Source organism: Hylobates moloch, unplaced genomic scaffold (genome assembly GCF_009828535.3).
Source record: "Hylobates moloch isolate HMO894 unplaced genomic scaffold, HMol_V3 SCAFFOLD_2, whole genome shotgun sequence".
NCBI lineage: Eukaryota > Metazoa > Chordata > Mammalia > Primates > Hylobatidae > Hylobates > Hylobates moloch.
This window is the reverse complement of record NW_026652277.1, coordinates 43,327,876-43,353,710: the sequence shown is the minus strand read 5'-3', so window position 1 is coordinate 43,353,710 and position 25,835 is coordinate 43,327,876. Positions and strand designations below refer to the sequence as shown.

The window sequence follows — 25,835 nt, the reverse complement described above, 5'->3', positions numbered from 1 at the left end:
TGTCTGTATTCCCAGGTACTCGGGAGGATGTGGCAGGAGGATCACTTGAGCCCAGGAGTTTGAGGCCATAGTGAGCTATGATCATGCCTGTGAATAGCCACTGCACTTCACTCTGGGTAACATAAGGAGACCCTGTCTCTAAAAAACAAAGCAAAGCAACTACTCTGGCCTCAGAATCTTGAGGAATTCAGTAGTGAACTCAATGGAAAACTGAAATGAATTAAAGAACTATTTATTGAGGCTTCTTATGTATAAGGCATTGTGCTAAATTCTGTGGGGGCTATACAAAGATATATCCAAGACATACAAAACTGGCCTCCAAAACTAAATATTTCAGGGAAGATACACCATGAAAAATAACTCTTGTACTAGACATGTAGAGAAAAATGCCATGAGAGAGCAAGAAACCAAATGATTAATTAACATTAGGATGAATTTAAAAGGTATTTTGGAGATATTTGGCAGAGATTTAAAAAAATGCATATAATTTTATTTCCTTAAGCTATTGAAATTTTGGGGTTGTATATGTTACAACCTGTGGTTAATACAATGAAACTGACCAAATTGAACTATGTGCTATTTCCTAGCACAGGATAAATATTCGAGTTGGGTTTTAAAAGCTGAGCCTTTGGGCAGAGGGAAGAGGCTTAAGGAAAGATTTAAAGGCAGGGTGGTCCCTGTGGTACATTGTTACCTGGAACTTAAAAGTATATGCAGGAAGAGCTGGGATGGGGAGAAAATGGGCTGGGGCTTGGGATACTCATTGGGAAATTCAGTTCTAGACACAAGCCTACTATGAATAGACTTCAATGCCAGGTTAAGAAAATGGATTTAATTCCAGAAACTATTTCAAAGTTCTAACCCTGAAACGAGTAAAACATGAATGACTCCATTAAATAAAATGTGGAATGAAAGAGAAGAGAGAAATGTTGGGAGTGTTTAGAAGTGTTCTTGAATATTAGGAAAATCATAATAAATCCTAAAGTTAAGAAAGACTGAGAGGCTGATGCCATGATAATCTTGATTTTTACTGACCCCTGCAAATATGGAAGAAAATTTGCACTAGTTTCAGTGTCAGGCCAGCAAACTTATATCACATAATGACCAAAAAAATTGTTTTTATCCATTTTCTTGGGAGTGCTCATGATTTTTGACTGATCATTTGAACACATGGAATAATATACTGTCTAATTTCAGTGCCTCGAGGGCCCGTGCAGATCACAGAATCTTGCTCCTGGCATTGGATAGTTTTTCCCAGAGCAGTGGCAGATGTCCCTGAGCTATGTCTGTTTTCTCTCTGTGACTTCTTAACTGCATACATTTTTAAGGTGGCCGATTTGAGAAAAGACATGTGATCCCAAAGAAAGGTTTTTTGTTTTTTTCTTTGCAAAGCCAACTAGCTCTTGCTTGGCTTTCCAGATCAAGAATAAAATATAATCAGTATGACACAAATAGATTTGATGGTTGTTCTATGCTGTCTTGGTCACTCATTTATAAGAAATTGTTGAAAGGGTATGTATTAAACCAATATTCTCTTCAACTTTTTCCTTTTCACAAATGATTTTCTGGGTCAATTAAGTTTGCATAAATGCAAACTTCAGGAGTGAAATTCAGGTTTAACATATTCTACATGAGGGCAGCAGGCAGCTGATGAGCAAGTTGTTCTTATTCTGTGTACCTTGATGGGATTCAACTTTGGCCTGGATGAGGGGAATTTGTTTTTCCATGCAGGGCACTCTCATGAGAGTTTCAGAAAAACAATATGCTCTTGTCACAACAGTATGCAGTTCTTCTAAAACTGGGGCTGAACTACATTTTACCCTTTAAAGGTCAGGAGATATTATTATGCAGCAAATTTAGCCTATGATTTATCTTAAAAAGGAACCATCACATATAACCCTCACAAGATCTGGGTAACGTTAAAAATGAGAATAAATTTCATTAACAGTACTAATAATAGCTCCTCCTGTGTATAAGAGATGGCACTCAGCACTGTCGCTTATTTACTCTCCACAACAAGCCCACAGGCAGGCATTAGTTTTTCAGTTTTAAGATCAAGAAACAGAATTTTATTCTTCATCTACCTTGAACTCGTGGCATCGTTTTCACCACTGGTTACCTCTCTGACATTTTCCTATGTTGACTTTTCTTTCCACTTTCAGATGATCCCTTTGTAGCCTTAGATCAAACTAATTCCTTCTTTGACCCGAAATGTTGGTTTTACTGAAAATTCTCTCCTTCAGGCCTCTTGTTTCCTGTCCTTGATAATCTCATCTAATCTTAGGATATCTAATGGTACTGACCTTAATTGCTGTCAATCCAGGCATCTCCCTTTCCTCATGTGCCTGGTCGTCTTCTATTATATAATAAGCGCGGGCCAGATATCTGACCTGCATATTCTGCCAGGGTCCCAAATAATATCCATCACTAGATTCAACATCATTCTGCCAAAACAAACTTTCCCTCTTGACATCGCTAATTCTGTTAATGGCACCAACGTTCTCCAAGTCAAAATCTGAAATCATTTTGACAGCTTTTGTCCCTTACCTCCTAGAGTCACAGAGTCACCAATTCCTGTGACATCTCTCCAGAAACATTTGCAACTATCTTTCCAACAGCTGAGACTCAAATGTCAATAACTGTTACATTCATACAGCTCTTTAAAGTAAAACAAGCTCCCACAGATACTATTTCTTATAATTTCCACACTAACCTCACAGATAGAAAAACTGAGGTTTCAGAAACGTATGAATTTTGTTACACAGTGTAGAAGCAAAGTGAGGACTTGATCCCAGGTCTTCTGATTCCTGTTTTCCAGGTGTAATAGTCCAACAACTGCCTGTACCTTCATGCATGAGGCACAGCTGCCTCAGACACAGTTTTTCCACTGCTCCAATGCAGCTTATGTAATCACTAATAGTGACTGTCTAATAATCATTGTTAAATGACATCTTTTTTAAAACACAGATCTGATCACATCACTCTCAGCTCAGAAGTCTGTCAGTAGCTTCTCAGACTGAAAAATGTTCAAATCACTTAACCTGTCACTCTCCAGTTTGTTTCCAACACCATTTTGAAACATTGCTTCCCATATCCTCCCATACTCCAGCCAAGCTGAACTATTCTCAGTGTTTTTGTTTTGTTTTGTTTTTGAGACAGGGACTCACTCTGTCACCCAGGCTGGATGGAGGGCAGTGGTGCACATTAGACTCCAGCCTGGGTGACAGAGTGAGACCTGGACTACAGGCGCGCATCACTGTGCCTGGCTAATTTTTGTATTTTTTTGTAGAGACAGAGTTTTGCCATGTTGCCCAGGCTGGCCTCAAACTCCTGAGCCTCAGCCCACCCTCTTGCGTAGGCCTCCCAAAGTGCTGGGATTACAGGAGTGAGCCACTGCACCTGGCCCTACTCTTAGTGTTTCAAATATGCTTGAAGCATTTGCCTGCATTCCTCTGCTCAGGCCATGCCCCCTGGAATGTCTTCTCTGCCTTTGAAAATGCTGACTGTTCTTTCTTTTATTCATTAATTAACACCAAAGCATTGATGGAGCAATAGTGTATCAGGGACTGGGCTAGGTATGGAAAAAAAGCCGGTGAATAAGGCAGGAAGGATCCATTTCTCAAAGGGCTTAGGATCCGCTGGAAGCATTAAGTTTCAGGACAAATGCCATACTCTCCACAAAATAACCCTTTCCTGATACCCTCGGCAGAAAGTGAGGACTTTCTCTTCTCAACAGCCATAGTATAGTGAAGAAACCTCGATTATAGGATTTACCATAATCTGATTTAATTACAGTTATTGAGGCATATGTCTTATCTCTCATGCTACAAGCTCCATTTTTGATAGGGACTCTTAAGAAGCTCCCTATTTAGCCCTCACAGCATGTAGTGCAGGACTTCTCATTTAATAAGACCTCAATAAACAATATTGGAATAAATAATTTCTCTCAGCTTCTGTGAGTATGAGGTTGGGGAGAGACTGCTGCATGCTCCATTCACACACAAACAGCAGAGGACACAGTGAGCACACACTACTCCCACACACGCTCACCAGATGGTGAACATAACATTATTTTAGGCAACAGAACTGTCAGCTGACATCCAGGGTCCCATGATACTTGCCTCCATCCATTTAAAGAGACGTTTGAGATAGAAACTAACCCAAGGTTTCTGGATATCGGAGTGCAAATCTGTTCAGCGAGCACATTTTTCTGTGTCAATAAACAGAGAGCAGGATTAACATCTCCTCCATATGCCTGCTTTTCTGACCTCAGAACTAGGAGGATGCTATATATTCCTGACCATGATTTGGGACTGGATTTTTTTCTTTAAGAATTAACACAAGTCACATACAGTTATATTTACTCTTTTTTGGTGTACACGTCTATGAGTTTTGACAAATGCTTCTGTGTAACCACCACCACAATCAAGGCAGAATAATTTCCATTGCTTCCCACCAAGAAATTCCCCTTCATGACACTTTGTAGTCAAACTCTCCTCACCTTTAATGCAGATGTCTTTCTCCACCTGCATAGTTTTGTGTTCTCCAGAATGTCACATAAATATAAAAGCACCTAGCTGTTTCAGTCTTGCTTCTTTAATTAGCATAATGTACTTGACATTCATCCCTGTTGTTGTGCATATCAGTACTTTGTTCCTTTTTATTTCTGGACATTGTTTCACTGCATGAATGTGCCACTGTTTGTTTATTCATTTACTAGTTGAGGGACATTTGAGTTATTTCCTATTTTTGGAGATTATGAATAAAACCGCTATAGGTAAGTTTTTATGTTATCATAGGTTTTCTCATCACTTAGCTAAATAGGAGTGGTCATATGGTAAGTGAACGTTTAACTTTATAAGAAACTGCCAAAATATTTTCCATGGTGTCTCTACCATATTTTGTATTCTCACTAGTAACATAGTAGCGTTCCAGTTGCTTCATATCCTTACCAACACTTGGTACTGTCAGGGCTTTTTTTTTTTTCTTTTTCTCTGCTGTTCTTAGTATATAGTGTGGGATGGAATTTTAACATTTCATCTTTTTAGAACCAAAATATTTCTACTTTGATACTCAGCCCACATTCAGTTTTTCCTCCTCTCCCTTCATTTGGTTCTTTGTATTAGCTCTCCCACTAGACTAAAGGTTTCTTTGTGGGTAAGGAAAAACTCTTAGTCATCTTTGTGTACATGAAGCTCTGCCACCCCATCCCAAGTGCAGGGATTTGCAAATAACATATGCTACTTAAATAAATGCTTCTATGTGATCAGATCAGATTATTAGATTAACACATACAGTGACACAATTAATACATCCAAAGGCTAATCTAGTATTGGCTAATTTTGTCAATTGTGGAACACCAAAAGAATTTTAATAAAACTATATACTTTCTTCCCTTTTCATGAATTTTTCCATTTTCATTTATATGTCTGAAAAAACAGATTTCTGTTTTCTTGCTTTACCAAGGGCTAAATTGGAAAATATATTTGGGATTGTGAAATATTTGTGTAATAAATTTCTTGTGCTTATACAAAAGACAAGATTGTTATTACTGGTACTTAAGTAAGAAATTAAGAATTATTAATTAATTAACATCACAAATTAGATCACATATATTTCAATGTGTTTTTTAGGTGAGAGAGAAGAAATTGGAATTACAGAGGGGACCTGATCTGTACATACTATTTGTCAAGTGAGTTGGGGCAAAAAAGAGGTTGAGGGTCACTGATAAAGACTCAAAGAAACTTGAAAATGGAAAGGTTCTCAGAAGATACAGAAGCCAACCTCCATTTAAATGCTATAGCCATTTATTGATGCCTATAGCATCTGGCTTCCACCATTGGTAAACCCACCACTTCATGCAGCACCAATTCACACATCCTTACAAGCAAGAGACTCAAAACAAAACAATAAATAAAAGAAACATGGGGGAAGCAACTTCTTAACTGAACTTTCATTTTTCTGTAACATTATATTATGTAAACCTTCTGTAGCACCTACAGAAATCTAAAAATAGAGATTAGAATCTATTGTGGCAGAAATAAGTTTGTCACTACATCAACCAGCCACATGGGAGTTAATCTCATTAACTTTTATATTGCAGGATGATGCATACCTTGGAGAGATGAGCTCAGTGGAAAATGACATGAATCTTGGAATTTCTTTACATTAATATCTACTTCTGAAACTTCAGTTTTTGAATGGAAGTAAACCAACAAGTTCTAGTTGTGTACAGAAGAAAATTTGCACAAGTCTATAGAAGTCTATGTAAGAAAACCTCTTAAACATAGTTCCTGAGCAGCATGGATTAGTTATCCTTCAGCTGGAAGGTTTCTTGGAGAACTTAAAAGCAAGGGACTTCCTGCAGAAATGACTGCAAACATTTCTCCTTTCATGGGCTAGCACCCTCTATGGCAGTTTTGTACCACTGTCTTAGATCCGATGGAAACTCATTCCCAGAATTCCCTTTCCTAAATCATTCTTCATTCCAGTTGGCTACAAGGGAAATTTGTGTGACCTTTGGAAGGTAAAATGAAACAGCAGCATTCTGCTCTGAAGGTCAGTGTAGTCAACAATTGCAGCTCACTGACCTCCCAGATCACCTTGTCCACGTCAGGCAGCAGCCAGGCTGCTGGACCTTTGGCTCCCCACAGATTTCTTTTGGTTTCTGGGACAGGTGCACGAATGGCTTTGCAGTGAAGAGTGCCAGTCCCTTTCGGGATGTTCAAGTCAGGGTCACTGAGGCTGGAGAAGTATGAGTCAAATACAAGTTCCAGTTTATCTTTATGGGTTTCATTTTCTCCTGCAGGTTTAGTTTGCCCTTGCTCAGCTCTACTTCAAATCTAGCTTTTCTTCCCAGTTGCCAGCTCTGCTAACCTATGATGACTTTAGCTCCATACCAGATGTGAAAGCAACTGCAAAGCTCCCACAATTGTGCAAGGTCTAAAACTGAAAATAAGCCCATTATTCCATATTACCATAGTGGCTCTGCTTTTCTAAGTGATAGGGATTCCATTAAATCTTTTCTATTCAGAATATGTACTTGGTTACAAATATTCTTTTGTGCATGCCTTTCTTTTTTAAAATTTATGATATTGTCAAATGAAATAGTACTAACGTATGTTATTTTATTCTCCCTTGTTTTGGGGATAGGGACTTGGAATATGCTCTTTTACACAATTCCTCTCAAAACTGGTAAGCCGAGGAATTGGGAGTCTGCTCCATAACCAGAGAATACAGAAAAACTAACAATTAATTTGAACTTCGGTGTAATAATGAGTTAAAAACTACTTGAGTGAATTAGCTGCTTCTTCGAAATTTGTTTTAATGTGACACTTGTAAAGTTATGTCACTCATGATGAAATCTAAACATTAAAATTTTGAAAGCAGGCTGGGCATGGTGGCTTACATTTGTAATCTCAGCACTTTGGGAGGCAAAGGTGGGAGGATCAGCTGAGCCCAGGAGTTTAAGACCAGCCTGGGCAACAAAAGGAGACCCACCTCCTCTAAGAAAGAAAATTGAAACCAATTTCAGTTAATCAATTTTTATCATAACGTATGTGCATTGAAAATAAATAAATACTGCCATGAAGCACTTCGACCTTTTTACTTAAATTCCTAATGTTTTACATAATTTCTGAAGATTTTATGGTCTTTAAAGGCAGGGATGCATCTTCTCATTTTTACATCCTCCCATACTGGCACACAGATAAGTCCTTATTAAACATCAATTGAACTAAGTAAAGAACACATTTCAGCTTCCTGTTTTTTACGAAAAAGAAAAGAGCAGCAGGGTATGAGCAAACAACCACAACCAACTACATCCTCTGATGCTTTTCTCACCATTATATAGAAACTCCAGCAGGAAACCACTGCTATATCCTTTTCACCACTATAGCAAAATCTTATGAATTACTGGCAAGCATAAAACAGCTCCATTGACATCACATAAACGTTTGTGACAATTCATACTCACCACACTCAAGTGCTTTAAAACATCTTAACAATGTTTCTCAAGGACAAATTCCCAAGGAAAAATAATCATATACTTTAACCACGTTTTCGGAGTTTAATTATATGAAAAAGCAATAAGCACTATTGAAACTTGATGCCCTCTCAATGTAGCTGATGTTTACAAAAAGCTCAAAAAACTGACAAGTGTTAAAATTCCTCATATGACTCAGACTTATAAAGATATCTAACAGACCAAAGATGTATTAACGACTACTCCGAAACACGAAAGTACTAATTTTTTCCCTTTGTATTCAAAACAACCCAAGAATTAGACATTTCTAGCTAGGAAATGTAGACCCCCCTTTTTTCCATTCTCACAGATTATGCACTCATATGCACAGCAATACACATTTTAAATTTGTAACGTGAGCCTTGATAATGCATTTTATCAATGAAGGGGCCTTCCATTGAAGATCTCTTATTCGTCCAAGAACTACAAAGACAAGACGATGGCAGAAGTCCAGGCCTTTCATTCAAGGGCTTTAACTTCAATGTGAAACATAGACAAATATATTCATTTTACACAGAAGTCAGAGGTCTAGAACTCTGTAGCTTTCTTGCATGCCCACATTACCTGGTCCATAAGCTCGCCATAGGGCGTAGGGCTACATGACTACATGCATAAATGAATGAAGGCATACATGCTTGTTGATGATGAAGAGGAGGAGATAAGAAGGGCCCGTTTGGGTTCCAACAAAGGCAGAAGGGGCCTAAAATTCAGAAAATAAGCCCATGAATGAAGAAGAAAATAAGCAAGATTTAAAAAGACAAGTGGTGGGGCATCAGAGCTAGAATTGATCTTAGGGATTTCTGGACCAGTCCTCTCATTTCTAGAGAGAACCTGAGGTGCTGTGGGCAATCACATGACTTCATGTACCACTTTCAGGGACTGTGACATTTGTGTACCCATTTCATGATTTTAGCCTCGTGTGCTTCCTATCTAAACCATTTTTTTTTTTACTCAATATTTTTCATTAAATTGACTTTAACTGGTGCACTGGTTGAAAACATTAGCCTTGTCCTAAAAAATAATATCTGTGAAATTACAGGTTTGATGTACTGGTTATATTATTTTTCATAGCATATATTTTAAAAAATATACTTTGAAATGTGTTCTGAACATATTTGTACATTTAAATAAATTCATAAGTATTAAAATCCAAAGCAAATCTGTATGCTACCTAAGATCCTCTCACAGGTCACTGCTGGAAATCTGCACTCTGAAAAGCAGTGCCTTCTACTGTGTTACCTCCGGGAACAAAGAGTTTGAATTCTTTTTTTTTTTTTTTTTGAGACAGAGTCTCGCTCTGTCGCCCAGGCTGGAGTGCAGTGGCGCAATTTCGGCTCACTGCAAGCTCCGCCTCCCGGGTTCACGCCATTCTCCTGCCTCAGCCTCTCCGAGTAGCTGCCCGGCTAATTTGGTTTTCTTGTATTTTATAGAGATGGATTTCATCTGGTACTGACCTCTGACCGATTGCCCGGTCTCCAAATAAATGACATGAGGTGGTAAAGACATTCCAGAGTGATTAAAAGGGTCCACTAATAAGACTAATGCCTATAGGTGATTTCTGTCCATTTTCTTTTACTAGAAAAGAAAATCAATTGCTTATTAAGGAACTAAAAAAATAAAGCAGAAATCATGGCTTTTTTCAGTTATTGGATTTTCACCTTCCAAATGGACAGACAGGTATATTCATCCCCCTACCAAGTACCATTAATTCATTAGAACTACAGTTTTAAGAAGGAATTTGTCTGAAATAGGCCTCCTGTGCGTGGATTACCTTTTTTTTCTTAGTATTCCATTTGCAATGAGAACACTTAGCTGTAAGCTATAATAAGGAATTGCTGAACTTTCATAAGTAAATGAATGTCTATGATTAAAACATCAATCACGGAAACACTAGTTCTATAAATAGTTTCTAGGTCCAAAGTCCATAGGCAGTTAAACAAAGACACATGTTTGTTTTTTCTTGTTTGTGTGTGTGTGTGTGTGCGTATGTATGTGTGTGGGTGTGCACGCACATGTGACATAAGAAACACATTTGGTTTTTCTTTTGAGAAACAAAGAAATGTTATTTGCTGAACGTATGTGTTACCTGGTATTTTGATAAAAACTTATGTTTGCCAATTTCATCATCTATGCAATGATCTATAAAATTTTAACCTAAAATACCTGTCCTTGAACCTACCCTGTTTTTTTTTAAATGTCTTATCACTGATTTAGAAGCTTTCACATTTGTTTTTTAAGCAACACAAGATGAAATCCAAGATAGAAGACAGAAGTCCATAAAATCATACTGAGTCCTTACATTTTGACCCACTGTGATTTGCATCACCAACAGAGTCCTACAGTGTAGCATAGTGGTGAAGCTCATGGCCTTTGACATTGAACAACTGAATTCACACAGCTCCGTTACCATCTGTGGGACTCTGGGCAAGTTATGTTATCTATTTCCTCATCTCTAGAATGGGGAATTATTAATGTGCTATTATTTAGTAGTACAAACCTCAGAGATTTCTTTAAAGGAGAAGTGGTTTTAGCAAGATGCCACTGGCAGATAAGCCTGAAGAATACAATTTTGAAGGATTTTACATATCTGCAATCTAGCCCTCACCCATTTCCTTTGGAAAGTAGATGGATATATATGGATACATGTATTAGGGTTCTCTTATGCTCTAGAATCAAGATGGCAAAGTGCCTCAAATGTTTTTTTGTTTTGTTTTGTTTTGTTTCTTGTTCATTCTTTAATGAATTTTAAACCTTCTTCCCACATGTGTTTAGTTGGTCTTTCATTCTTTTCCACTCATCATCGTTAATTCTATAATGGAGGCTCCATCTCTTTTCTTTTATTTCCCCTACACCACCAGTCTCCACGCTCCAAGGCAAAGGAGGTTCTCCTCCCAGTCGGGGCAAATACACAGACATGGAATCACTTACTAGGCATTTCAGAGGCATGAATTACCACTTAAACTTCCAAGGTTGAAGCCCTGGAGAGGGAGACCAACGGAGAGTGGTGAGCACCTCCTCAGGATAAAAAGATAGCAAGAAGGCATGGGGTATTTCACAGAGCAGCTACGTAAACAGCTGGATATTTACAGTCCCATTGGAATGGGTACATTCCCCAATAATGATCTGACTCAAGATCATTCCCCAAGGGTGGAAGAGCTTCCTGAGAGTCTAAGCAATTATCTAAAACAGTGGCCCTTAAGCAATCTTAAAATACACTCGTGTATCACAAACAATTTATGAGCAATGATAAAGTACCAATGACAGCAAATTATTTATTAAAGTATAATTTAGAGCTGTTTTCTCTAATGAATTATATTAACCTCAAAAATCAAGTTATTTCTGTAATAATGTCACTCTCACTCATTTCACTGGCATGTGTGGATATTTTCCTGAATAGGAAAAAAATGGAAATGAAGTTACACTGAGGTTCTGGTATCCTCATGAGAAAGAAATTTCTCGTAGTACACAGACCAGCAGACTCTTGTAAGAATTCTACATCTTATATCTGTTCCGTTTTTGTCACTTCTGCTACCCTCTGCTTCTTAGTTGTTTTTAGGAGAACTAAGTCAAAAATGCATGTGTCTGTGACTTTATTTTCTACAGCATTAAGGAAGTGGAGTATGGGAAAGACATATAGTTTTCAAGTTAGCCTGGCAGGGAGGAAAGGAACCCAGGTGTGGCAAGCAGGTGGTGAAGCTGTGAAGAGGAACGGAAATGAAGCTGAATTGCTCGGCATACAGGAAGGAAGAAAGATGTATAGGGCTGCTTGGTTAGGACAGAGGAGGGACCCAGGTTGTTAGGCTACCAGGGGAATTCTCTGAGATCGTGACCAGGAAAAGAGCCCATTCTAATTTTGTTGAACTATATTTATTACTAAGCTTATTCCTGTCGTCTGGGAATTATTTGAGAGTTCAAACTATGTATTATTCAATTTTGAGTCCCTAGCACACAAAACAGGGTTTTACATACATACATACATATATATATACATGTATATATGTGTGTGTATATATATATATATGTGTATATATATATATATATAGCTCAAGTGCTTGATACAGATTTATTAAATGATCCAAAGAATTCACCTTTCTTAAACCAGGGCCTTCTGCCAACCCCATTTCACATTCTATCTCTCACCTCCTAAATAAATTCCTATTTCCAGTTGGAGGAAAGCTTTGATTCAATTTGCAAAGTAGAAGGAGCTGACATGCCCTCAATCCAGTCCAGCTGAGGTTATTAACTTTTCCCCTCCCTCTCGGAGACTCAGATTTCATCACTCAAAAGCCACAAACCCCAGAGGGAGGATTTTTTAAAAACCTGTCATTATAGTTCTAAACATCGAAATAGCCACCAGGGGAATAGCAGAACAGTTTCTTCACAAAAGAGCATAAACATTTCAGTGAACTAAATTTGTGTTTTAAATGGCACTTTCAGAAAAATAACTTTATCTCTAAAGACTTTTAACACCTATGGTCTTTTATATATTATCAATTCATTTCAGGTGACAGGACGCCTGATACTTAAACACAGCCACTACTCTATAAGGAAATGCCACTCTCTCCAAAGAAAGCGTAGAGTCAGTGTGGCACTGTGTCCTCTGTTAGTTTCGATTGGTACTATTCTCGGCACTGTCTTCTCGGAGTGAAGCTGTTGAAACACCGACACTTTAGGATTAATAATTAGATGAGGGGATGTTTTTAGAAATAAAGTAGGAGGCATGAAGTGGGGGTGGTATGCAGCGAAGTGTGCATGAGAAAGGAAAGTGGCAGCAGAAGTTGAGAAGGCATAAGAGATTTCAGAGCGCTATGAAGACAGCTTTCCCTACCGAAGAGATCTGCCTGAGTTTTCCATCTTGTTGCCTCAAAAGGGCATTTGTCTTTATTTGCAACATGAATAAATCAACCCTGATGCAGTCACCTCATTTTTTAGCCATAGTAACAGAGCAGTTCTACACAATCAAGTGGCCAGACTGTGCAGTGATCTGCCTAGCCTCAGAGAGGGGTTGCAAACACAGCCTACTGCAATCATTAACTGAGCATTTCTAGGCTATACAGAAACACAAGCTGGGATACCAGTTGATATTACTCCTGAAAGTTTATCTCAACTGCCAGGCCTGCTAAACAAAATGCAGCATCACTTGAAAGACTGAGATACACTCTGGACTTTCAGGAAGCTATGCAAGTTTGGTCTATATATAAAAAGTTATACATAAGATAAAGATATGGTGCATTTAAAAATACATAAAGTAATCCAATGTGAGATCTCAGTCATTGGTCCTTAAGGTAAAGAAAAAATAAATTACATTATTGTTAAAACTGCTAATATTTTTTATTTGCCACTTGTGGTACAGTAAAAAGCAAGCAAGTACACAGATGAAAAACTCCGTTATTCTTTAACAGACTACATTAACTCAGTTTTTATTCATTAAACTTTCACAGACTCTACATATTTTGAAATTGCAAAATTTTTAGACCCTCACTGTGGTTGATGGGGGTTAACTATATTTGGTGCCATTACCTTTCTGCTTTGTAGACACATCAATTTCATGAGTATAGTCATAGCATTTTGGAACTCAATGGTACTTGTGAAACACCTAAGTAGTCCAGACTTTACAGACTCAGTACCTACAGGTTTGGGGTAGTAACACAACTAAGTGAAGCTGTTGGGCACAAGTGACTTATATAAATGCCCAGTGTCAGTAAGACATTGAGAAGTGGGGACTACAGCGAAGTAATGAAGTAGCATATATGTTGCTGTTCAGCTACAGCCTAGAGATTTTGGGTGAGGGCTTCCTTTTTTATAATAGATCTGATGTTTAAACACTGGCTTAATTAAAAAATAAATACTTGGAGGCCACAGTTTTCCTGCTAGGCCCACAGACTGCCAGTTTTCAATTCTGATTTGGTACATACATCTCCAAATCTGAGGCCCAGACAGGTAAAGTGAAGTGTACCAGGTCTCTCAGATGCTCACAGCGAAGCTTTCTTCTGGGTAGACAATCCCTCACGTGAAAGGAGACTGTAAGTGCATTTTCACTCACTTAATCAGAGCTCAGCCCCTTACCCTGACAATGATAGACTTCTGCCCTCTGACTCTTTTCAGAAGATGTTTGACATGAAAACAAGAACAATCATACATGCCCACTTTGTCATAAGCAATTTTTACTCAACCAAGGATGCAGGTGAAAATGAACATGCATTTACTAACTTTAGCTCTGACTAAAATTTTTGCTAGAATTTAACATTCTTAATTTTAATTAACAATTACAATCTTAGCTGCTTCATTTTTACCTGCATTTTTCAAGGAGAAATACCTGATAGAGAAGTTCAAAGAAAGGCATGCTTAATTAACAATACGACTAAGTATAAATTTAAGAATCATGCTATGTATAAAACAAATTAGAAATAGGTCTTAAGAATTACAAAAGTTTTGCTTCAATCATGGAGCTTTAAGCCATGCTTTGAGTGGATTGAGAAACTAATTTAGAGTGAAGGAATGAGCATTTCAAAGTGACGTAATTGCAAAGGCAAAGACCAAACTCCAAGAAAGTGGAACTCACAGTGAGTCAAATGTCTTTTGCATTTTTGAATAACAATTTTTTAAAAATGTATACTGAGAAAGCACATTCATATCACAGAGTAAAAAGGAAGAAATACAAGAAAAACTTCTATGTTATATTCAGCATATCTGTCCTGTACAGTCATAATTCAGAGTAAAGACACAGAGGCAATGCAAAATTTCAAATCTTGATAATATCTGCAGGCTATTACACTTCAGAAAAATTGTCAACAAGAATTTAAACAAAAAATGCTCTGATTACTCAGAAAATATAATTCACACAAACACCTCACTCCCTCAGGCATTTCATTTAACCAAAGTTATACATTATAAAGAAAGAGAAGAGTCTCCCATAGACACAATATGGTTATTTTAACTTTATGCTATTTAGAAATCAGTAACAACTTATTTCTGAAAAAAATCAAGAATCTATTAACATAAAGCATCTGATTATTCTTCATAAACCAGATCTCCCACTTGGATGGACTATTTGCAATTCAAGTTTTAAAAAAATTCTCTGTAACTCTTTTTTCCTCCAGAAAATTACCAGATGCAAATGTGATTGTCAAAGGAGCTTTGGAGATAGATCTCCGTCCTCCAGCTGTCCATTACTGAATTAGCAACAATGCTGAGGTCCCCGGAGATGCCTGACACTGTGAGTTTTTACTCTCTAGCCTCCAGAATTTTTTTAAGGGTTCTCTTGCTTCTGTAGGTGTCACAAAGCTGTGAATCCTGACTAAACCAATCTTCTAGAGGTGGCTTGGTATCCACACTACTTAGGATCCAAGAATTAAAATTTTTAACTGGAATCTGGTGTGTAAGGCCAAGAAATTGTCTTGTCTTAGATCACCTGGCTGATCCCCACGATATTTCTGCTACGCTAGACCCTTGGGACAGAGATGAGATCATGGCATTGTCATTTAGACAGACTTCCTGAATTGACTCTCAATTTTGGAGGAAGGGGTGCATAGTAACTGATTCTCCTCCCTCACCATGGAGAAGACTCTTGGACATTGTCTTCAAGTCCTGGTCCTTTTCCCCTTAGCCAAGAATTAGTGGGGAATTAGAAAGAGGAGTTCTGGATTTTTAGCTTCAGCTCTATTAGTGACTAGAAACAGTTATTAACTTCCTTGGAACTCATCTGTAATCATTTTATTTCTTTGTAAATAAAGGCAATGGTTTCCAAATCTGGGTACTGGAATCCTTTTGGGACCTTTATAAAAATACAAATTTCTAAGCCCCACCTCCAGATTCAGGTTCAGATTCAGATTAGGGTCATTTATAACTGCCTGGTAATAAAAATTGGGGTCCCAGATTATGCTGCTAGCTTCAAAATAAAGCCAATAATTTAATTACCGACATGAACAATTAGAAAGCTGTTACTATGTTGCCAACTCCAATATGCCCAGTTAAAAAGCTGTGAAAACTTTTCTCACTGGCATTCAAGACAGTACGTAATTTAAATTGTAAGAGTACATACATTTTCTCCCTGAAATTCAATAATTTCAGAATTTCAATCCAAATGCAGACTGTAAATGTTTCTATTATTCCAGACTTGACTCTTACGTGAAAAAAGTTAGATTATCACTAATTCGAACACTCTGATATGGATAAGAAAGAGGTCCAAGTCATTTTTATTTTTTTTAAAAAAGCAAAGTTCCATATTTGGTTGCACTCCAAATCAACTAATTCAAGCAGATGAATCTCTGACTTAACTGGTACTGTTCTTCTGTTTAAAGGTATAGCTTCATTTAAACGGGTGAAAATATCACAAAATTGTTCTATTCCAGAGAAAAGACAGCAAGAGCTGAATGAAGCCCACCAAGAAAATGTTCAGGAACACAAGGAAAGGTTTTCTTCTCTAATTTTGTCTCCTGAGAATAACTGCTAGGGTACAGCAAAACATAAGAATAAATTTTCTAGAAATGCATACAAACGTATTTAAATATCTAAGAAGATGGACAAGTCATAGAGCAACTGACGAAAAGAAAATATGGCAGGTGCTGCCCTTCCTTTAGGAGTTCATGGCTACCAAGCGATCTGGTTCATCTTCACAGCCTGTCAGTTCCTCACATGACCACCTTGGCCTTCTGTGCCAACGACTGTAGTTGCATTCTGAGAAATGAAATAATCACGCCACAATGTGGTCTATCTCATAATGTCAATAGTTCAACAGTAAGTTTCAACTGAACAAGGCCTAACCAGTAAATTACTGCAAAATAAATAAAAAGATGGCAGGAAATGGCAGATTTATGATGTTATGGCCACTCTGGCTACATTTTCTTAAAGTAGCAGTATTAGGAAAATAGATCTTAGTCATAAAATAATTAACAACTCAAAAAAGGTCAAATATACAGAGCTAGAGAATAAAACAGTGATTACCAGGGTGAAGATGGTCAGGGGAGGAAAAGGGGGCATCCAGGTCAGAGGATACAAAGTAGTCGATATAAAAGATGATGTATACGTTATTTGGTTCCACTACAGACACCGTCACCATTTTACATTTTATATATATAATGGTATACCATTTTATATATATTTATTTATATATAAAATATATATAAAGTATGTATATATATAAATATATAAAATATGTATGTATGTATCTTATAACATCCTGTTGTATACTTTAAATATACACAATGAAATTTATTTTTTTAAAAAGTAACTCATGTAATATTTCAGTCCAAGCAGAAATTCTACTGCAATTCTCTTCCAACTTAATATTTATTTTTTCTTTTCTAAATGATTCTTAAATATAACTGCCATTACCCCCTCATTCTTTGCTTCCTCCTTCTGTAGACATGAAATCAGCACCCCTTCCTCACTGCCCATCCAGATCCATCCACCTTTTATAAACGAACTCAAGATCCCCCTCCTCCTTGAAGCCTTTCCAGATTAATTCAGTCCCCAAGGATCTTGCTCTCTGACTTTACTGCCATGCACTCAGTAAATCGTAAGTCTTGCCTTCCTCAGTCAGGCAATTATGCTATTCAGAATATTGCAGAAAATGCTTGTCTATCAGATCTGTGAGATCTCTTGGTTGGCTCTTGGCATCTTGCAAACTGGGAACATCTCTTCTTTGTATCACTTAAAGCAGTAGCTTTCAGACTTTTTGGAACATGATGTATAATGAGGTATACATTTTATATCACAGTCCATTATGCAGGCATGCACACACACACATATGTATATATATTTAAGGAATGTCATGAACAATACTTTTCTGTTTTACTCTTTTATTTTTCAAAAATAAAAACGCTGATCAGGCTCACTAAACTGACTTCACAGTGTGCTAGTTTGAAAAGCACCATTCTAGAAGGGCACTTAATGATTACTATGGGATTACTGTAACAATTTCTCTCATTTAAAAAATAATTTTTAAAAATGTATGTGGCCTTTGGGGTCTGTTTAGTCTGTGTTCCTGAGTAACTTGTTTGTTCAGTCTGTTTTTTACACTATCATATGTTTGCCTTTTGGAGTCATCTAGGACAAGTAAATACTTAGAATATACACCCTTTGTCATTCTTTTCCCCTGAGCCCTATTCTCATAAAAATAAGAATCCCTGAAATTTTATAACTCATTTCTATAAAATTCAAACCTCTATTCCCTCATTCTCTCTCTTATTTTTCTAATATGCAAAGTAGGTGGTAGACATTTGTAGATGAAATATTTGAGCCAAAAAGAATTAAGACTGTTCCCCCTTTAAGCAGCCTATTGTAAATTAAGGTAAATATAATTTCTAGATATTTGAAGAATATAAATTTGGGTAATCTGAATACCATAGATCCTCAAAATGAATGCATTCACCTAAGTCACCCAGATAAAATGGTTTACTGACCAGATGAGTTGGCAGGCCTTTTGGACTTCAGTTTGTAGGTGGATCCTGCTGCCCTCTCCATTCTCATCTTACTATCTTTATGTACTCACACTGTTTTTCAACCACCTGGAGCTACTTATTTTCCTTGGTCTCTGCTTATTTTGGTCCCCATGCCAGGAATGCCCTTCCCTCTCTTCTTCACCGGGCTAGGTCCTCTCATCTTTCAGGTCCATGGGAAACTCTCCTTATTCTCTCCACCTCTACCCTGGCCTCCATAGCACCCTGTCAAGGCACTCCACCAGCGGTTGCTGGCAGTGTCTCTCCCAAGTTTTGCAGGCTGAGACTATGTCTTGTTTATTCTTCTATTCCACAATCTAGGACCATGTCTAGTCCAGGATTAAATATATGTTGAATGTATCAACATATATTCACAAAAAAGTGAATGAATGAGTGCATAAAGGGCAGGAGCAGCTGCCAATGAAAGAGCTCAAATATGAGCTGTGGCTAGAATCATGTGTTCTCCTCCTCTGAGCCGAACATTTTATAATTTTGTGATTCCAAGACCAATATTTCCGTGTTTCCTGCAGGCTGCAGATTTTGTGACTGGAAATTCAAACAGTGAAGGACAGCTGGATCTAAATATAGTCTTTTAAGTATGTTGAGGCATAATTAAGAATATGTTGCAGGAACAAATAATTAAGCATATTGGGCAATTCTTTTGAGGCAATTAAAACACTCAAATTTCAAAACAGCTTGCTGGAATCCAGCCTGCCCTCCAATTGACACTGATCTGACTCATATAACGCTTCAGTCCTCTACTTCCCATGTGAAGCTGATGCACTTGTGATTTTGTCCTAATCATTTTCATAGAAGTCTAGTTAGTGATTAGGTGAAGGCTCACCACACCACAACACACTGTACATGGCTCTCCATGAGTTCCTCTGCTGTTTCCAAAATAAATTTCAATCATATAACATCTGGACTTGCAATTGCAATTGCTGTTTTTTTCTCTTTTGAATCAATAACCTATTCCCCTGATTAAAGACACACAAAACTCGAAAAACTAAACACACACAAAAATTCAAAAAATGTTCTTCCTGCTTCTATTTCAAAAGAACATTCTCTAACGCAAACTCCTGTCTTTTGCAGATAGCAGCAGAGATTTTCTGCTTTGGGCTGTGACTCATGTACCTTTATTCTCACAATTGTTACTCAGGGCAGGCCAATGGTGAGCACAATAGGAAAAGAAAGAATAGTTTATAACTGGAAAATAAGCACATTCGGGAGAAGTACACTCAAAGCATTATCAAAGTAAAATATGCAGCAGCACCAACAAGAGCAAACAAAAGCCCACGCAGGAGATGTGTAAATATTTCATGAAGCAAAGCCTTAATCAACCCTCTCTCCCAAATCTTGCTGGTGTTGTAAACACTTCAGTTTCTTCTAGTCCCACCATGACCCAGATACCTAGCAAAAACAAAATAAAAACATAGTCCATCCAATGGATCTTTAAACAAATGTTTTGTGAAAATATTTAGATGGAGCATATCCAAGTACCGCTTTAACCAAGAGGAAGCAGACACCTTACTCAAAGGTGGGTGCTTCTTGAGTGACTGCTCAGAGCTCTGTTTCTCCCCTCCCCCTCCAAGCCCTTGCCTTTTGCCCACCTCCTCGGCTGCTTTGTGGACATTCACATCGTCTTAACCTTGAACTGCCTACACCCCAAACAGTGATTTCTCCCAATGCCCCTCCAGAAAGCCCTTGAAACCTGGTTTGGATTCGATGCCTTCCCATCACCCAAAATTCACTTCCCAGTGGCATATTAAGTACCTCTCCCTTTTTCCCTCTTTCACTGTCCATTGTTGGGTCTGAAATGATGCCTACATCGTTTCCATCTGCCTGGAGAGCATGAAGATCTTCTGTGTGTGTTGGCTGACAGGCTCCTTCAGACCTCTTCTAAAGCCCATCTTGAAAGAACCGTTTATCACCTCTAGTCTCTACCCTGATTTAATGTGGTTCCAAAGTTCGCCTCTATTAGTGAACAGGTCTCTACAACGATTTGCCTTTATCAACCCCTGCCCGCCCTTCCTCTTCTTTCTGCCTACCTCAAGAAAACCTATTTACACATGCATTTATGTATGTGTGTGTGTATACACACACATACATACATCCATATGTAATATATATTTCTATGATGTTTGACCTTAAAGGGGATAAGCATAGGAAAATGAGATAAATGTTACACACACACACACACACACACACACACACACACCCCCTTCATATTCGGATATTCGCAGTGTGTAGACCCGATTGATTATAAATCCCCCTGCCCACGATCAGCAGGCGTCTTCTCCCATTTACCTTCAAAGCCAGAGCCAAAGAGAGCAATGACCTTGCAGAGAAATTCATCACCTGCGAGAAAGACTGCCCGTCCTAGAGCGCAGGATGGGATGGAGACAAGAGCAACAGGCAAAGGATCCCTGGGCAAAATGTGGGACCGAATCCCTTCCGCATCCCTGCAGAACACACCACCAGGCTCCGGTCCCCCGCGCTGGCCGCCGGGCGGAGGTGCGCAGGGGGCGTCTCCTACCTGCTCTGCCCGGCTCCGCGGCGCAGCGGGGCCACTGCCTGCGCTGTGGCGGGGGCTTCCCGTCGCATATCCCAAGCACCGTCTCTGGGCGCCACACCGATGACTCTGGCGGGCCCGCGAGCTGAGGTCCTTCTCAGCCCAGTCCCGGAGCGAGCTCCGTGCGTTCAGGAACTGAAATTACTATGCCAAGAGCAGAGGCGGCGCGCAGCAGTCGGGCGTAGACCGAGGGGGCTGCCCCCACCGCGGGGCTGCAGACGCCGCCGCCGCCCCCGCCGGGCGCGGAGCCAGTTTGGAGGTGAGAGTTCACTTGCCCGACTGTTCATCCGTCAGGCCCGGGGTGCACCCATCTGTCCAGCGCTGCCCAGCCTGAGCATCCGAGAGAGGGGCGACAGCTTTGCAGGCGGTGGCGGCGGCGGCAGCAGCGGCGGCAGCAGGAGGCCGAGCTCCGCCCCCTCCAAACCCCCTCCCCCGCCTTCCCGGTCCTGGGGGAAAGTGTTGCAGCCCAGGCTGCTGAGCGCCGGGCCGGGAGCTAGGAAGGGTCTGATGGGTTGTGGTTCTGCACCCCTGGAGACCAGAGACAGATGGAAAGTTAAGAAGGGATTATGGAAGAGGGCTGGGGGCCCAGAGCCATTTAGCAGGCATTCTGGCCCTTGCTTCCTCCCACAGGTCACCAGACTCCATGGCTGAGTCTAGACTCTAGCAGAAGGTTTCCAATAAAGCCACGTGCAGTGAAGATCTGAAAGCAAGATCATCCGATAAGTAATATGTTTTGCAAAATGTACAGTATCCTGCGTATTCGGGGAGGCACTGCTGACAGTGTTCCTGTCCCCACCCCCTTCTCCCTACCCCATGGGCTTGGAGGGCTTTGAGGGCTTTGGAAATCTTCCCTGTTGAGCAGCTCCAGAATCCTGAATGGATGTGTAGTATGGTTAGCAGCTGTAGATGGTGCAAAATGATACGATGAAAAGAGCTTCATTATTAACTGGGTATTTGTTGGAAGGCTCTGTGAAAAATGCCTTACATACAGCCTCAGCCTCTTTAATTCTTACTACAACCCATTGAGGTGCCTCACTATGTGGACGAGGAAACAGGCTTATATGATCTAAACACTTTGCTTGAGGTCACATAGTAGTAACCTGCTCAGCTGGGATTCAAACCAATCCAAAATACATCCTCTCAACTAGTACACAGCACTCACCTAGGGGGTCTTGTTAAAATGCTGATTGCGATCCGAAATGCTTTTTTTTTTTTTTTTTTTTTTTTTTTTGAGACAGAGTCTCGCTCTGTCTCCTAGGCTGGAGTGCAGTGGCGCGATCTCGGCTCACTGCAAGCTCCGCCTCCCGGGGTTCAGCGATTCTCCTGCCTCGGCCTCCCAAGTAGCCGGGATTACAGGCGCCCACCACCAAGCCCGGCTAATTTTTGTATTTTTAGTAGAGACAGGGTTTCTCCACGTTGGCCAGGCTGGTCTGGAACACCTGACCTCAGGTGATCCGCCTGCCTTGGCCTCCCAAAGTGCTGGAATTACAGGCGTGAGCCATGCCCGGCCCAGGATAGGCATTTCTAACAAGCTCCCAGCTAATGTCCATGCTAATGGCCAAAAGATCAAACTTTGCGGCGCTGTTCACAATAGCAAAGACTTGGAACCAACCCAAATGTCCATCAATGATAGACTGGATTAAGAAAATGTGGCACATATAAACCATGGAATACTATGCAGCCACAAAAAAGGATGAGTTCATGTCCTTTGTAGGGACATGGATGAAGCTGGAAACCATCATTCTCAGCAAACTATCACAAGAACAAAAAAACGAACACCACATGTTCTCACTCATAGGTGGGAACTGAACAATGAGAACACATGGACATAGGAAGGGGAACATCACACACCAGGGACTGTTGTGGGGTGGGGGGAGGGGGGAGGGATAGTATTAGGAGATATACCTAATGTAAATGAGGAGTTAATGGGTGCAGCACATCAACATGGCACATGGATACATACGTAACAAACCTGCATGTTGTGCACATATACTCTAGAACTTAAAGTATAAAAAAAGAAAATCAAACTTTCTAAGACGCTAGATCAGGGATTTTAAATAAGTTTCTTCTTTTATGCCAGGTGTAGTTAATTGATAGCTGCTTCCTGAAGGTGGGTTAAGAAGGATTCTCAGGCTCTGTCTGGGTTCTCCAGCTAGCCATGTTCATTTTGGTTGAAGATGAAGGGAGCTGGGTCGTCTTCCCTACACTAGGCCGCTTCTAAAAGGACATCTTTATTACTGGAGCGGTTGTGGCATAATATTTATGTCATCATAGTATTCATATCATAAATATACTAAGCACAGATGTCTTTATTCCAGTTCTCCCCCTCATTACCAAACTAAGCCAAAGTTTTAGGCCTAACATTTGTATAGGATGAAACACTTTACAGAGTGCTCATGCGAATAATTTTATTTGTCTTTATACAACACAGTAAGGTAGATATAATTTCACTTTACAGGAAAGGAAACTGAGATAGGGTGACTTTCCTGAGATTATACAATTAATATATTTATGTGTGGTAGGGACTAGATTGTGACTGATCTCTAGTTCTGTCTAGGGCTGTTTTTACTATGTTACGGTATTCATTTCCTGTTGCTGCCAACAAAGTACCACCAAGTGAATAAAATACAAATTCATTAGCTAACAGTTCTGGAAGTCAGACATCTGAAAATGGATCTTTTAGAGTTGAAATCAAAGGCCTGCAGGGGCTGTGCACTCTTTCTGGAGACTGAAGGGATCACCTGTTCCCTCCATGTCTTTTCTGGCTTCTAGAGGCTGCCTGCATTCCTTGGTTGGAGAACTCTAACCTCTACTTCGCTTGCCTCATCTCCTCCAACTCTGATCCTCCTGCACCCCTCCTGGAAGGACTCTTGTAATGACATGGGGTCCACCTGGATAACCCAGAGTAATCTCCCCATTTCAATGTTCTTAATCACATCTGCAAAGTCCCTTTGCCATGTAAGGTAACATATTCATAGGTCCCAGGGTGTAGATATCATTGGGGAGGGTCATTATTCTGCCTATCAAAACCACATTTAGTACTTATTCTGTAGTTTCTACTAGACCTTATTCATCCTCTCCTCTGTTTCATTTCTCAGACTGCTGAGAAGTTTTTATAGCTCAAAAATTCACAGGAAAGTTATTCAAGAGACAACAATAACAAATCAGTATTGACAAGAAATACCTCAAAGTCATGAAAAACTCATGAAAAGAACACATAGGATTATGATGGTGAAAAAGACATATAAGTTGTACAGCTGCTTTTGGTCTGATTGACACTGAGATAATCCTTGAGGGACGTCCTAAATACAATTAAAGGACCTCTTTAGCAATACAAAGGTTTTAAAAATTCTGCTACTCAAACAGTACACAGTTCCATGATGAATAAGGTGATTCAAAACTCATGCAGAATTGAATACAACACCAAATTCTAAACAGGGTGATGGTTTTCAGAGTGATGATACACATTAAATCAGTCCATCAAACAAAATCAATAAATGCTATTGAATACCTTTTGTACTCAAAGCATTTATAGAAAGACTGATATATGGAAGTTTGTCATTTCATTGGGAACTCAGAATTTATAAAAAATGAAACCATAAAGGATTTAAACAGAAGAAACAATAGAAGCGACTTGAGCTGGTACATTATTAATTGCCAAGTGAATTAGATGAAGTGAACATTTCATTTGCAAGTTAGGTTTATCCAGGAGAATGGAGACAAAACTAGAAATGTAGGTTGGAAGGTTGTGTTGTAAGGATCTTAAATGTCAAGCTAAGGAGTTTAGACTTAATCCACAGGAATAACAATGGTAATAATACATTGTGTTCACACAGTGCCAAGTAATTTACTAAGTGCTTTTTACGTATTTTCAGTCATTTGACCTCCTCTTCTCTCCCCCTAGACAAGCAGGCCAGTGCATGTGGGAGTGCATACACACACACACACACACACACACACCCACACACACAATATGGGAAAGGAAATGCAAGCCTCTTATCAAAGAGACTTTGTTGACCGTTCTATATAAATTAGCAGCTCCCCTCAACACTTACCTGGCATACTTTCTATCCTCCTTACCCTGCTTTATGTTTTTCTGTTGAACTTAGTACTACAGCTTGATTGGTATACATTTGCTTATTGTACATCTACCTTCAGTGGGATAGAGATCTTTGCTCTATTGTTCACTGCTGTATTTCTATTGCCTAAAACAGTGTCCAACACTTATTGGATGCTCAGTAAATATTTGTTACTGAGTTGTTACTCTTAGTTTACAAATTAGGGAACCAAAATCCCAGACATTTAAGTGAACCTTTACAATGTCCTACAGCTATTTAGCGGCTTTACCAAGACTAAAATCCAGTGTCCAGCCCAGTGCTTTTTGGACAGTGTGTTTCCTTTCCAAGTGAAAGTGTTAATGGTGTTTAAACAGGAGCAGCAATGAATTTTGAAAATAAAAGAATTTGAGACTAGAATCTTCTCTAAATGTCACATCTTTCCTAAAAACTTCATCAGTTTAACTGGATTGGCAAGAAGAATTGGCAGGACAGAGTTACCAACAGTGGATTCTGGAGGGCTGCCATTGGTTCTGAGTTATTTGGCACTGAGTAATACTGTAAGTTGCTTTGTAATTTTTTCAGGTTAATTTGTGTGTGCACATCTTGACACTTGGTATTACAGGCTCTCTGGGCACAGGGACCATCACTTTTAATTCCTTTATATCCCTGCCTTCTGCCCAGTACTGGACTCAAAATAGACTTGTCACTGAATGACTACAAGAAGGCTGCCACCTTTCTAAAAA

The 25,835-nt window shown here is 39.3% G+C and overlaps 1 protein-coding gene across 3 annotated transcripts in view; it reads right to left on the bottom strand.

Moving 5' to 3' along the window:
• The window catches only part of GPRIN3 (GPRIN family member 3), a 68,698-nt gene extending 47,323 nt beyond the window's left edge, over positions 1-21,375 (bottom strand). The window contains exon 1 of one of the 3 annotated variants that reach the window (XM_032140290.2): positions 20,999-21,375. The gene's annotated coding sequence lies outside the window, so the exon portion shown is untranslated. Of the gene's footprint in view, positions 1-20,769; positions 20,950-20,998 lie in introns of those variants that run through there. The other 2 variants (XM_032140375.2, XM_032140453.2) reach the window with 2 other exon arrangements.
• Positions 21,376-25,835: the final 4,460 nt, after the last annotated feature.